This window comes from Pipistrellus kuhlii, unplaced genomic scaffold (assembly GCF_014108245.1).
Source record: "Pipistrellus kuhlii isolate mPipKuh1 unplaced genomic scaffold, mPipKuh1.p scaffold_m20_p_7, whole genome shotgun sequence".
Taxonomy (NCBI): Eukaryota; Metazoa; Chordata; class Mammalia; order Chiroptera; family Vespertilionidae; genus Pipistrellus; species Pipistrellus kuhlii.
This window is the reverse complement of record NW_023425573.1, coordinates 24780086-24795687: the sequence shown is the minus strand read 5'-3', so window position 1 is coordinate 24795687 and position 15602 is coordinate 24780086.

The window sequence follows — 15602 nt, the reverse complement described above, 5'->3', positions numbered from 1 at the left end:
GAGAGCCCTCTGATCTGAGATGCTGCCTGACTCTCCGCAAGAAAGAAGTCTATGTGGTGTAATTTCAGACATTGAGGCCGACGGGCTGGGAAGAATTTCTTCAGTGACTCTCAAAGCAGTTAGTCCTTGTGCATTTACCAGAGAGGCAGACTCTCCAAGACAAGGTGTGAGGAGTCCATTGGTTCTTTAGCTACCACTCGTAGTCAGGACAACAGCAGAGTCTAATATTTACTGAGGTCCCATCAGGTGCCAAGCCTTAAGTGCATTCTATCCAGTTTCTCCTCTGGGCAGCCCTGCAAATGGACACTGATATTGTCACTATTTTACAGATGGGGAAACTGAGGCTTAGAGAGCTCAAGTGATTTGACCATTCGGTTAGTAGGTTGTGAGTCCTATCCCAGTGCTGGTTTTCTTCACCATTAACAGCCACTGACTATAGACTCTGCCTCATGCTATCTTAGGCTGTAGTTGGTCGGGCATGTTCCCCACGCCCCTTGTGTTGGGAGAGAATTAGGAAGGAAGTTCGTGGGAAAGAGGATGGAAACTGCCAACCAGTGTAACAAAGGTCTGAACTCATGAATAAGTGGTCAGTCACCTCCCTTGCTTGTTCTCCCTCCCCCACTAACAACCTCTCCCCGGGAGCTGGGATTGTCCCCTTTGTCTGAGTCTAACCTTTTCCAGGCCACCCCTGTTCATCTCAGCCAGGTTCGTGAGGGAGGCAAAGGTGTCCCTGCACCAACCAGCTTTTTGTCGCTGGCCAGCCCACAGCCGAAGAGAGAGAGGAAGTTTCTCTGGGGCTGGAATTGTCCAGGCCCTTCCTGGAGGAACAAGAACAGTCTGGAGACAGTCTGAAGCATGGCATGTGGGCTCCGGGTGGTGAACTGCCTCAGCTCTGTCCTCAGGACCACTTCCCTCTGGCCATGGGGCCCACTTCCTTTGCTCAGTAACAACAGTGTGGGGCTGTTTCTTTCCCTTTTGTGCTGAGAAAGCCCCGAGGAGGCGCCCTCTGACCATCCACCAGGCTTTAGGAGTTGGGCTGGGGACCTTTTCCTTCCTCTGCTGGCTTCATGGACACTTCAGGTCCTCTCTGCATGAAGATGAGCCAGCAGGCCCTTCTCCACTCCCTCCCCAAGCCACCTCTCCTCTGTGTGAGTGTGGCCAATCCAGGTGTGATGGCATGCTCCCCATGTCTGACGTGCCCTCTGTGTGTGTGTGTAGGGGGGGCACATGGAGGGTGTGTGTGGAGGGGGCAGGTACATGTGTCCAGGAATGCCACCTGTGTCTGTCAGTAAGCCTGCCCCCTGTCCTGTCCCCAGGCGGCTTGGTAAGAAGATGGTTGGCAGAGGAAGAGGGCAGTGATGTCAGTAGGCTGAGACATGGGCAGGTGGGCTGGGTGGCCTTGTGGGAAGCCATAGGGCATGAGGAGGCTGCCCAAGGCCACGCCCACTCACAGAGTCTGAGGAAGTGGCAGGGCCCCAGCTCCAAAGGCTCACCAGCCACAACTAGGCAAAGCCTGTGGCTGCACATCCAGGGCCTCTGGAGCTGTGGCCCCGGGGCCTGCACGCCATGCAGGCTGATGGAGGAGGGTCACTGAGGGCTGTTCCTTTGTGTCCCGGCAAAGCTCTCACCTCCCAATCACACTTATCCTATTTTATGGGTGACTTCTGGGCTCTTCTGGAGAAAAGTTAGTGTGATTGCCTCGCCTTCTGAACCTCCCCCCAACCTGCAACCCCTCTAAACTCCTATCTTCACTTATCAGACACCCAACACCCTGTTTCTCATTTTCTGGATGACTCTGCAGTTCTGGAAATTAGAGCCTGCTGTATTGTGACAAGTGGCTTCTGTTGCCCCCCGGGAAGTAGGTGACACTGACCTTGAGACTCCATGGGACACCTCCCACAACCTGCAGCTACAGGAGTAGCATGAGAGGGCCAAAGCCTGGAGTAGATTTGCTAGGCAGGTTGGGTTTACTGAGACAGCTGGAGGTGCTTTGAAAGAGTTGGGTGGGCAGACAGCACAGGGGTAAGTGGAGGGGGTCTGGGAGGGGAGCCTAGGTGTATTCCTGACAGGAAAGGGGGGAGTGGTAGAAGAGAGATGGGAAACCAGAGGCAGGTGGGAGGGGGGGGGGCTCCATGGATGGCAGCAGAGACCTGGCTAAACATGTGGGGGACATACCAGGCCAGGCAGAGCTGGTTTCAGTGGGAGCTGGAGAGGGGGCAGGTTTCTGAGGTGTGTCTGTGGTCACCAGGACCTTGGCCAAGGCTCCCGGGGGCATACCTGTGAGCCTCTGAAGGGCCTGTCAGTGCAGGTGTGTTTGGTCCACATCACACTGTTGAGGGCTCACTGGAGGCCTGGGAGGAAGCTGGTAGCCTGAGCCCCCATGTGCTGGCAGGTGTGCCAGTCAGGGAGGGGTCAGAGGCAGGAGGAGGAGCCACTTCCTTTTGGAAGAGGCTGAAGAGGATATTGCTGTTGCAGGGGCCCTGAGCCTCAGCCGGCCAGAGCTACACCTGGAGGGGGCTGATGGCTGGGGGGAGGATGAGCAGCAGGCCCAGGAAAGGGCCTTTGTGGGGCATCTGACACCCGGTCCCCACAGGGCTATGGCAGATTATTGTGGTTTGGACACAATGGCCACCGAGAGGGCAGCTGCCTCCGTCTGGGGAGCAGGGGCTAACACTCCCCCGCTGCTCTCTGTTGGGGATTGCTACCCAGCAGTAGGGGTTCCTAACGGAGGCTCAGCAAGAACCTGCAGGAGAGGAAGGCGAACAAGGCAGAGCCCTGTTTTCACTCCAATAAGAAGCAGAAAGGCCGAAACCGATTTAGCTCAGTGGATAGAGCGTTGGTCTGCGGGCTGAAAGATCCCAGGTTCAATTCTGGTCAAGGGCACGTACATTGGTTGCGGGCATATCTCTGGTAGGGGGTGTGCAAGAGGCAGCTGGTCGATGTTTCTCTCTCATTGATGTTTCTAGCTCTCTATCTCTCTCCCTTTCTCTCTGTAAAAAAATAAAAATAAAATAATAATAATATATATATATATATGCAGAAAGGTCCTTACACCCAAAGAAGCAAAGACAAAGACTGTGGGAGCAAGTGGCTCTGAACTTGGCCTTGAGGATTGTGTGGGCCACTGACAAGAGGCACCGGTGGGGGATGGTAAGAGGTAGGAATGGCCTGAGGAGTCTCAATAAAAATGACAACAATTCATAGTATCAGGGATTAGTAATTGCATCTCTGGTCACTATGGGCATGAAGCGTGGGCTCTGTCCTGGCATCGAGCCAGTGCTCAGTGGGCAGTAGCTGTTATCATTGTGGACATGGGCCTCCAGAAAACTGTGAAAGGTGCCCTGAGTTTTGAATGTCAGCTTATTTTGGATCCAAACTAGATGGCTTTTTGCACCCTTTCTGCTCTAACCCCTTCCCTGACCCTTTGGGCAGGGCTGGAGCCCATGGACCCAGCCCTCTATAGCCCTGTTGTTCAGAGCTGGACCCTGCGTGATGGCGAGGCAGCCCCACTGCCTTGCATTCTCTGCTCCGTGGATGCCACCACATTGCCCCCCCCCCCCCCCCCCCTGCAGTGGATTAACATGAACTTTCACTTCGCCGGGGTGTTTCCACCAGGGAAGAGCCAGGGGATTATGGTTAGGGACACAAATTCCCTCAAAACTTGAGGGCTACTCTGGAGAGAAGCCTTCACTGCTCCATGGAGGACCTGGGTGTCATTTCAGTCATTTAACTGTGTGAATCAAAAAACAGTTTAATAATTCTATAGGTCAATTTTTATCTTGAGCCCCTATATGCCTCATGGCAGATACCTGAGCCAATTCCAGAAAATTCACCAGTTCTGTGATCGCCCTTCCTTACAGTTCAATTTATGCTCTGCTTATTCTGTTTTCCTCCTCCTCCTCACTTCTGTAGAAGGATCCAAGTTGGGTCCAGACACTGGGGGAAGAGGTGGGTCCTTGGGAGCATCCTTAAGCCTTGCTGGTCTTCAATCTGTCCTTTGTCTTGCAGTCCCCCAGCCTTTGCTGAGATGCATTCTCAGCTTGTCGCAGAGGGGAGAAGGGGACAATCACTGGGACAACCACTTCCGCCTTGCTATGGCAAACCACAAGATTCTATCTAGAGAAACGGCCTTACAGCAGAAGGGGTGGGTATGCCATAATGTATCTGCCCACCTTCTACCTCCTTCCTCAAAAGTGGAGAGGGGCCTGAAGAGGGGGCAAGACTTGGATAAAAAAACGACCCTTTCCTGGAAGAGCATAGCAATTAGTCTTTGAATATGCAAAGCAGGTTGGTGGCAGAAAGTAATGAGCATGGAATTCCTCTGCATAATAAAGGGGGAGAAATATTTTCGGAGTTGGGGGGTGGGTCAGGGCCGCAGCAAAGGGAGTGAGAAGGGAGTCTACAGTGACTGCCTGCGCAATGGCCAAGAAGCTTTGTAAGAATAGGGCACCTACTGTGCTACTGTGCTGGGGTGGGCCTTGTGTGTCTTCTCAAACTTTCAGTAAAGTGGAGTGGAAGGGAAGTTCTGGAAACAGAAGGGAAGTTCTTTCATTCCCAAGTTCAAACTCTCACCCCCTGGCCTTTGGAGAGAGAGGCCCTGGGCAAGGTTAGCCACACTTACCCTGAGTCTGCGATCCTGGTATGACCAGCAGTGATCAGTGGCTCCAGCAGAGCAGAAAGTGCTGGGGAAGGAGTCACCTTTAGGAACTGGGGGTTAGGGGGCATGTGGACAAGCCTGGGGGATGGGGGGTCCACTCCCCAGCCTCCTCTGTGAACATGTTTGGCTCTTCAATCAGCAGCTCGGGTGATTTTTATGCATGTCAACCATCTCTAAAAGAAAAAGAAAAGTTGTTCTCAAACTGGTCTGGGACAGAACTATTTTTGTGTGATGCAATTAATAATTTCCTTCTCAGAAGAAACCAGCATTCTTGACGAAATGCATAAACAAGCACATTTCTAATGAGCTTTAACGGAATCAAGACTAGTGGGAAACCAGTGTCCGGCCCACCCAGCTCATAAAAAGGAGCAGAGGACATGCCTGTATTTATGTAAGGAGCTGTGGGAAACACCTCTTTCCCTGCTTCTTTCACAAGGAGGGACTATAACACCAAAAGATGCTCTAAGATATGATAAAATATGTGGTAGAGGGTCCACTTGCGTCTAAACTAAAGTTTCTGAAGGAATGGGCTCACTGTGACATGTATAGTCAGATGGATCTTAGGAGGGAGCTGGACACCGGCACTTGGCCCTTGGTTGTGGCATTATCATTGGCATCATCTGATCCAGAGATTATCTGTCTCAGGCCAGAAAAACACAGGATGCAGTTTCTATGTTGGCCTCTCTAACATAGGCTTAAGTTTTTTTTTTTTTTTTTAAAGATCATTTTTTTTTAAAGAGAGAGAGAGAAGAGCATTAATTTGTTGTTCCATTTATTGGTTGATTTTTGTATAGTCCCTTACCTGCAACCTTGGCAACCTTGGTGTGTGGGGATGCTGCTCGAATTAACTGAGCTATCCGCTATGGCCTAGGCCTTCTTTTTACTGGCACTTTTTCAACCACCCACCTTCAAACGCATCTCACCGTCTGCACTTTTTCTAACTATGATTGCTCCTTTGAAGCCCTGTGAAGAGCATGGCTTCCTCCTCCCTGCAGCGGCTTCCTGACCCTCCCTGGGGCCTTCTACCCAGGCTCCCCCACCAGCACAGGCCCTTCACTTTCAGTACAGCCAAGGCCATCGGCGCTGGTAATAGGAGAAAAGAATTAATCACCTTCCCAGCTCAGGCTGTCCCAACCCAGCCTCTCCAACCTCTCCCCACCCCCATTGCAGGCACAACACGTCTGTCTCTGCTGATTATGAGATAGCTCATGGCTGTTAGGTCTGCTTGAATAAGCTCTTTTGTCTCAGAGAATTTTCCCATGTCAAACATTTAGTCTGCTGTGTTATGGGTCAGTGAGCAAGGAGATAAGTTTGAATTCTTAAATGACCTTGTGAGTACATGACATCTGTCTGAAAGGCGATCAAACAGCATCTGTCACACTGCCCCAACTTTCAAGACTTTCTTTTTTTTCTTTTTTTTAAAGTATTTATTTTATGTTTTATATCCCAAAGAAAGACATTAAAAAAAAAACAAAAACAAACAAACAAACAAAAAAACACCTCAAATGCTACAGAAAGATATACTTTGGAAGATGAAAGTTCTTCATAAGTCTGCATCAACCTCCTCCCTTTCCCCAATGATAGAAAACTATTGTTAATACTTTGGCATATATTGCTCTGATTTTTTCCTAACTAACATAGATAACATTATCATAATCATCACCACCCTTATTGTTGTCCTGCAACTTGACTTTTGACTTAACATATCTTGAACTTATTTCAGTATTAGGATCTCATTTTTTAAACAATTGTACAATGTTCATTGTGATAATGAGTAATCATTTTTGTAATGAGTTTCCTATTCATAGATACTTGGAATTCAACCCCTTTCGATAGCATTTTTCCTTAATATAAACAATACTGCCATGGATATCCTTATACGTTATGTTTTTGTGTACTTGTGAGTGTTTCTGTAAGTATAGAGTACATTTCTAGAAGCAGAAATGCTGGGTCAAAAATATAAGCACTTAAAATTTAGTAGGCATCACCACATTGACTGAACCACATATTGCTATGGCTCAGTTTGTGGATTTCTTAAATGTCCAAAATGCCCCTGGGCACAAGACGTGGCTGTTTACCTTGAGTGTCCCCATGCTGAGTGTTTCCCACGCTGTCTGCAGGACTTGAGGCATCTCGGCGTGTGAGGACTAACCCAGGAGAGGACAGAGGCATACATTATCAGTTTGGAAAGGACGGAAGTCATTAGAGGAGTGGATTCCAGGAAAGAAGGGGCCTGGATGACACAGACATTTATGAAACTGTCTGTCTATAGCCCATCTGTTTTTTGGAAATAGCACATCCCTTTGGAAAAACCTCTTCCCACATCCCAACTCCAACTATTGGGCTCTAGTAGAAGCTACCTCTGCTACTGTTTGCCAGCCTAGCCATGGGCCAGTAATACAATCTCCAGCTGATTAGAGATTATATTATTGTAGTTCCCCAGCACTTTTTGAATGGGAAATAAGGGAAGAGAGGTTTTGTTCCAGGTGAGGGATTGGAAACATGTGTGTCTGGAGTGGACAGAGCCATGATTTCTGTACTGCAGAAAAACACAATTGGGGGAGACTAAAGCTGATTTTTAAAATATATATATTTTTATTGATTTAAGAGAGGAAGAGAGAGGGAGAGAGAGAGAGAAACATCAATGATGAGAGAGAATCACCGATCGGCTGCCCTCTGGATTGGAAGACTAAATATTGTTATGAATTAAATATGTCATTTCTTCTTCCTAAATGAACCCGTAGTTTCAGGGAAATTCCAGGAGAAATCCTAGTTGGTTATTTTATGATAATAAAATTCTGAATTATGATTCTGAAATTTGTATGGGAAATTCAAATGATGTAGAATAGCCGAGGCAATACTGAATAAGAACAAAGTTGGAGGACTTATACTATCTGATTTCAAGATTTACTACATTGAGCTATATTAAGTAAGACAGTCTGCTTGTGGTGCAAGAGTAGACAAAATAGACAGATGGAACAGAAAAGAGAGTCAAGAAACTGTCATATACGTGGGACCTGGATTTATGACAAAAACTCCATGGCAAGTCAGTAAGGGACATATGCCTTTTGTTCAGCAAATGATGTAGGTCAAATGAACATTCCTATGGGAAGATTAATTTTGACCCCCTACTTCACATAATATACATTAATTAATTTGAGATGGATCCTAGTCCTAAACGTAAAAGTTAAAACTGTAAGCGTGACGGATGGAAATCTTGACTGTAGTGGTGATAACACATCTGTATGAACTTGTTAAAAGATTGCCTACTTTGTGACATTCACCCAGCTGTATCTTTGTTTTTATGTCTTTTAATCTGTGAATTGCATTTCACAATAAAATTTATTTATAAAGCAAAACAAAAGTCTCAGAACATGAAAATGATTGAATTCTTCTGTATGTAAATTACACTTTGATAAGAAAAATATAAAAACAAAGTAGTAAGGCTGTTGGGAGGCTAGCTCCCCTGACATATATCAGCCACAACCCCAACTCTATAAACTGTGCATCAAGCAACCTGTGTCCCCCTGTGAAAGTCATTCCAGCCCAAGGACATCACGGGAGGAAGTGGAAAGTTCAGTAGGCAGGAAGAAGTCGAAACCGTTGATGAGTATATGACTCTATTAAGTTTCAAGATTTGATGAGCATGCAGAAGAGAATGGAAAGCCCTGCTGCCTCTAGTCCACAGGTTTTAGGCAGGAAACTTCATTATGAGTAAAAACCAGAATGCCAGTGTGATTCATGTATTGAATGGACGAGCAGGAAGAAAACATTTTTTTTTTTCTCCCTCCTAATGCAAACTCCAACCTGCTCTTTGAAATGAGCTTGTCTTTCCTGCTATCTTGCTTTGGGTTTCCCCAGGAACAGACCTGGGGACACAAATTTGAGTGCAAGCTGTTTATAAGGAGGCAGTCTCAGGTCTAATAGATAGGATTGTAAGTGAGTGAGGTAGGAAAGGGAGTACAAATTCCAAGAAGCCCAAAAGCAATAATTCCAAAGAATATATGCCCCTTTGTGTTCATTGCAGCAATATTTACAATAGCCAAGTTCTGGAAGCAACCCAAATGCTCATCAATAGATGAGTGGATAAAGAAGCTGTGGGGCATATACACAATGGAATACTACTCGGCCATAAAAAGAATGAAATCTTACCTTTTGTGACAGCATGGATAGACTAAGTCAGTCAAAGACAAATAACATATGATTTCGCATATATGTGGACTCTAAAGAACAAAACAAACAAAATAGAAATAGACTCACCCAGCCGAGGTGACTCAGTTGGTTGAGCATTGATCTATGATTCAGGAGATCACAGTTCGAATCCCAGTTCAATTCCTGGTCAGGACATAAGTCTGGGTTGTGGGCTCAGTCCCGGGTTGTGAGAGTGCAGGAGGCAGCTGATTGATGATTCTCTCTCATCATTCATGTTTCTATCTCTCTCTCCCTCTCCCTTTCTCTCTCTGAAATCAATAGAGATTTATATATACCCTGTTTCCCTGAAAATAAGACAGTGTCTTATATTAAAATTTTCTACCAAAGTTGCGCTAGGTCTTATTTTCAGGAGATGTCTTTTCTTTTCATGCTCTAGGTCTTATTTTCAGAGGATGTCTTATTTTCGGGGAAACACTATAGATACAGAGAACAGTTTGACAGTTTTCAGAGGGGAGAGGCGTTGGGGGACTGGGCAAAGGATTAAGCAGTACAAATTAGTAGTTGCAGAACAGCCACAGAGATGTAAATTACAGCATAGGGAATATAGTCAATAAAATCATAAAAACAATGTCTGGGGCCCAGTGGGCACTGAAAACATTGGTACCCAGTGGGCACTGAAAACACCATGTGGTACAGGAATTTAATATAGAATAATATTGAATGTAAATGTAACTGGAAAATTATATATATATGGAAAGAGTGTTTCAGACATCATGGAACTATCTCCATTGGGGCATTGGGAACTAAGAAGCTGTGGTACTTAGCCACAGCCTCCTGTCCCTCATTGGTAGAGGACTGCTTCCCACACTTGAGCACTTTCGGTTTGCCTAGCTCAAGGGTTGGGCACCATCTCTAATCAGATAAAAGCCCTTAGCCAGAGTCGCAGGTATCCTCAAAACACAGTCTTCCTCATAACATGAGTGCCTAGGAGTATGGGGACAACATAACTGCTTAGAATCTGGGCAGGCTCAGTTTTCCAGGCTTTTAGTTGCAAGAAAAGGCTCCTTGTAACAATGGGGAAATGTTTGATGTTTTGTTCTACTTAAATCCTCTCCTCTGCTTCAGCTGGGGCCTTCCTTCACACTGGATACCAGAAGGAAAATAATCTGATTGGTTTTCTTTGTGACTCAATCTTTTTCCTCCTTTACTATTTGCTCTTTTGGTCTCTGCAGGGCTAGACTGAACAGGGGAGGGGTGGTAAGTGGCAGAAAAGACTCTACTTGACTGATTGGGTTGTAATTTAATCCTGGTGTTTTCAGCACAGGGAAGAGGCACAGTTGGTGCGTTATTTTCTCTGGGAGCATTTTTTTTGGGGGGTGAGGGAGGATGAGGCGGGTTGCTCTTTAGGGATTCTACCATTGCTGGGTATCTTGCACCTACAGCTGCTTTGAAGTGGGCAATGCCTCCTCCTGCTGGCCAACTGATGCCAGTGCAAGGCTTCCTCTTTGCTTGGGTTCATTTTCCTGCTGGACTTCCATGTAGGTCTCTTGGGCAGAGTCTTTCTCAAGAAGACCCGTCTGGCTTCCTTCAGCAAGCCTGCTTCTGGCCAATGGGGTGTACACATCTGTCCCTGTCCCATCAAGCTCTCAAAAAGTAGACTCTGCTACCTCCCCTATATCCACCCTCCAGCTTCTCAGTGTTCCCTGCAGGACGGAGCCCCAGGGGTTCACTCCCTCAGGAGCAGGCCCTTAGTTGGCGTTTTCTTCCTCCCCTGTCCCACATGTGTGTCCTAGTCCGTCTCTCAAGTAGATGCCCTGTGCCCAAGTCCTTGCCTCATTCCCAAGAAGGGGATGCAAGACCTTACCTCTACCCACCTTAGGCTTTAAGCTGGGGCTTTTCCAGAACAGATTATCTAGAGCAGAACTGCTTGTTAACTCGGGCAGTGCGCATCATCCTGTGGGTAACTCAAGCAGGTGGCTTAGAATCCTGGCTCATTAACATCGACAAAGAACAAAGATCTGCAGAGAAATGACCGGATGAAGGAAAGCAGTTTTTAACTTCCAAGGGCGGCTACAGCGGGAAGGTAAATGTAGAGGAGGCAAATGGTGGAGGAAGGTGGTTTGCAGGTTCCTCTAGTGCAGATAAGAGTCTGGGCTGATTAGAGCCTGTTTCCAGTAGTAGGAGAATTTATATCCTGCCTGTAGGCAAAAGAGGGGAGGGTAAAGAGCACTTTTCCTATGTTTGCTATTTTTTCATTATCTTCAACTCAAATTAATTTTTTTTTTTAATGTCAAAGAGATATAAGAATTCCAAGCGAGTCACCTAAAATGGGCCTCTGTGATACGTGGATAATTTGAGTGAAAGACAACCGAGACCTAAGACCCCCCCCCCCATCCCCACCCCCTTTAACTACCTGGAAGAATTTAAATTAGGGGCTTTGCCCATAATAATAGTTATTACCAGAAGTGACTTTTTATGACCTGTACTGGGTGTGGGGCTAACTACTAACTTCTAAATATTTGCTCTTCTTATCAACCTGCAATGACCTTCCTCCACTCTGAACTCCCAAGGCATCTTACCTCATCCTTAGCTCAGAATGTCATGTATACCTTGTGAACAAAAAAGGGGTTTTATGAAAAATCACCTCACAGGGTCATCTGATCATAAATTCCTGCCTGGGCAGGTCATTTCCAACACCCCTTGGAAATGCCAGAGTAATCCTCTTTTTGAAGCTTCAAGAGAGCATGCCCCAGGCTTATAACATTTTTAGCAAAAAAAAAGTTATCTTTGCCTTAATTTCAAGCACATAAAATAAATGGCAAACTGTTATTCCTGGAAACATTTTTCTCAGTCTGTTGAGATCTTGCTTTCAGGTGTACCCTCTTTTTGGTTCAAATAAATGTTTATAATTTTGTTTTTTGTTCTTATGTCGACACTCATTTTCTCTTTCTGTCTCAGAACCTCTCATGTGCCTACGGTCTCTGTCTCATGTATGTGGGGTTCCCATCTGAATGTATGTAATTAAATTTGGTTATTTTCTCTTGTTCATTTGTCTCATGTACATTTAATTATTAGACCGACTGAAAGGATCGAGGATGGCAGAGGCAAGTTTGGCCTCCCCCACAGTGGGTTCCGGGAGCAGGCTAGGCTGTTCACCGGCAGGGCGCTGCTCACCTCTCAGCTGCTCCAGGAGAGAGGTCCCTGGACCACTAATGTGAGCAGGCAAAGATCGGAATTCTTGTCACATCAGACTCCCAGGTCTCTACCTGCAGAGTTCGGTGGAGGCAGAGTGATGAGAGTCCTTTCTTTTCCTTTTAGAATTTAGGTTATACGGATAACAAGGGGTTCTATAGTAAAGCTGACAGGAAGTGCAGTGGTGGGAAGTCACCTCACAGGGTGACCTGATCAAAGTTCCTAACGGGGCAGCTCCTGGTGGGAAGTCATGCCCCAGGCACGTAGCTTTTTTCAGTGAAATGTTTACCTCTGCCTTGAGCAAGCCCTGCCCATGGTTCTTGTGCATCTAGGCGAACACCCCTTGGAAATGCCAGAGTAATCCTCTTTTTGAAACTTAAAGAGAGCAATTAAAATACGTTTTCTATTTGTTCTAATTTTATAGCTGGCATTTTTTTTTCTCAAATTGTGCATGCAAAAGATTAATTTAAGAGTATCAAAGAATTCTCCCGTTGGCCATCTTATTTTAATAGGAGGCTGACTATCCTGGTGTTTGTCGGCCTCAGAGGCAAAATTCCCTGTGCTAATTTTAGTTTTTCCTTTGAGATCTGTAGAGCCTGAACAAATTTCTAGAGAAAACCAGCCTTTCCGTGCATGTCTCTGGAAAAGCCAGATGTGGTGGAAATCCCTAGGAGACTGCTTCATGCCCTACTAGAGGAAACTTTTCCTTAGGCACCTCCTCCAAGATCCCTAGTCATCTAAAAAGACCCCCACAAGGGCCAGCGAGAGCTTCTGCTTCGATGCCACCAGAACCACGATGCTTTCCAAGGCATGGGCCCCTCTTTGGGGTGCCCTGCCCTTCACAAAGAACTCTTTCCGAGGGGGCCGCTGGCTTCTAGAATTGGCTGTGTTACCTACCTCACTGGAGGCCGCACAGCGCCCATCTCCACTACTCCGGTTTCTGGACTCCGCAACAACTATCGTCACCCCATTGGCTATTCGGACTGGGAAAGCAAGTGTCCTTCCTTTTGGGGAGCGAGAGTTTTCTTTCTCTTTTAACCAGCAACGATTTTGTTCAGTAAGTGATCCAATTAAAAAGCTGAAGTTAAAAGCAGCCACCCACTTTTATTGTCCTTACCTTTTCTCAGCCCTTACCCACCTCCGGGATTTCCTACCCAACGTGAAGCAGGGAGCCGGTGGGGGCACAATGGGCCTGACACTGCGTTACCAAGGTGGTCCTGGGTGGGCTGACTCTGCCAAGTAAATGCTGATTTTGTTTTTCTCTGTCTGTCTGCTATCTGTCTTCTTGTTATATCCTAAGGAACATCCGAGACTGTAAGAAATTTTATAATATTTTGTTTGAGCCAAACTGACAACAATGCAGGGAATCAAAGTCTCAGATGCTCCCAAGAATGACAGTTTGCCGAAACAGGGTTGGCTCAATGGATAGAGCGCCAGCCTGCGAACTGAAGGGTCCGGGTTCAATTCCGGTCAAGGGCATGTACCTTGGTTGCAGGCACATCCCCAGTGTGTGTGTGGGGTGTGTGTGTGTGTGTGTGTGTGTGCAAGAGGCAGCCGATCGATGTTTCTAGCTCTCTATCTCTCTCCCTTCCTCTCTCTAAAAAAAATCAATTATATATATATATATATATATATATATATATATATATATATATATATATAATGACAGTTTGTAGTTCTTTTACACATTTGGAATTAAGGAGGGGATGTAAGGAAGCTTAAACAATGGTGGAAGAAAGCCAGGTGAAAACTGGATTAACAGGATAGTTAACTCGATATGTGCTCTCTTTAGGATGGCTATGCTTTGAAATTCCAGCATTTCAAAGATGTTTTTACCAAGACGCACAAGAACAAGAGATAGGGCTTGTTTAAACAAAGATAAAACTTTTACTAAAAAAGTTATAGGCCTGGGGTGGGACCACCCACCATAACCTGGACAGTTGGCAATTTATGATCAGATACCTTATAAGGTTGCCTCTATTGAACTTATCAGTTTTATTATAGAATCACTCCCCCCCCCCCCCTTTGTCCACAATTAGCAGGAGAAAATATTTGTAAAACTAGATTCTTGGTCTTAATGATTCTTGGTTATTTGGTATGAGTACTCATGGGTTTTGTTAATTTTGTTTTTCTCTTGTCTTTGTCTGGTATCTATGCTTTTGTCTTTTTATGGCCTGAGAGCATGGTCTTTATGATAAAAATCATTGATAAAGTTCTAATGGGGCTGTAGTTAAGAATTTAAGAGTTGATGGAATTAAGATAAAAAATTACAGATGAATTGTTATACTCTGGATAGGCTTTATACTCTGGATTGCATTTCTTTTACTTGATTGTAATGTGGAGTAGACATTGTGTCTAACTGAGAAACATTTCCTTGACTAATACTTTAAACAGAAAATATAAATACACTCTTCAAGCAATATTAATTAGATATGTTAAAGAAAAAGCTTAAATAGCTTAATTGAAAGATAAAAAAGTATCTAAAACATCAGACTGTAAAACTGATTTACAGGTGATTGTCCTTGTATATCTTTCACTCCTTGGTCCAAGGCCAACTTAAGGGCAATAATTAAAGGATTTCTTCAACCCAGGGAGGACTTTGCCTCCTCCTCAAAGTGAAAATAAAACTATATACTCAGAGGAAAAGAAGCAAATGTGGGATTGTGTAGTTAGACAGGTAGGTCAAACTATAGTATCATTAAATTACAATCCAATTTTGAGAGCAATTTTCCCTATTATACAAATTTTTGCAAAACCAGAAATGTGGCTCTAGAAGTAGTTCAAATCCTCCCCCCTCCATCTTTATCATTCCCAATTCCTAAGACTAACAAAATAAATAAATAAATAAATAAATAAATAAATAAACAAACAAATAAAAAAAAATAAAATAAAATAAAAGGAGACAAGGTTTTTTTTTTTTGTTTGTTTTTTTTTTGAAAGCACACACTGCTTCTCTGGCTCCAAATCCCCCTTGCCAAGAGTACATACAAACCCTAATTGAATTGTCTTCTCCACAAATCCTAATATATAAAAACCCAGGGTCCATAACCTCCAAAATGACCAAAGGCTCAAACGACCAGAAGTCAGTCCTGCAATCAGTGCTGTGGACACAGCAACCCAGCACTGACTGCTGAGGGGGCTGCAGATCAGGCCTGGAGAGAGAAGCAGGGTCTGAACCATAGTCTCTGTGGAAACTATTGATCAGCCTTTGCCTCTCTTTCTGCTGACCAGCCCCACCTCTCTGATCAGACCCAGAGATAGGCCTGGAGATGCTGACTGGCATAGAAACTGACCAATCAGAACCAAATCTGGGTGGAGTGCAAGGAGCCAATGGCTGCCTAGGAGGTGGAGCTTTTGATGCTGACTGGCATAGTAACTGACCAGTTAGAACCTAATCTGATTGAACTTCGGATGCAGAACCTAAGGTGGGGCTGAGGAGGGGTTTTAAGGGAAACAGCTGTTTGGTGTAAGGTGTAAGAAAGCGGTTCAACTTTTTAATGACCAGTTTGGCAGTGTAGTGCTTTTGGCTGGCTTTCAGTCCAGATATAGGGATTATGTACTTTTGTCTGCCAAGAGCATCTCCCCTGAAATACCCCCTCTC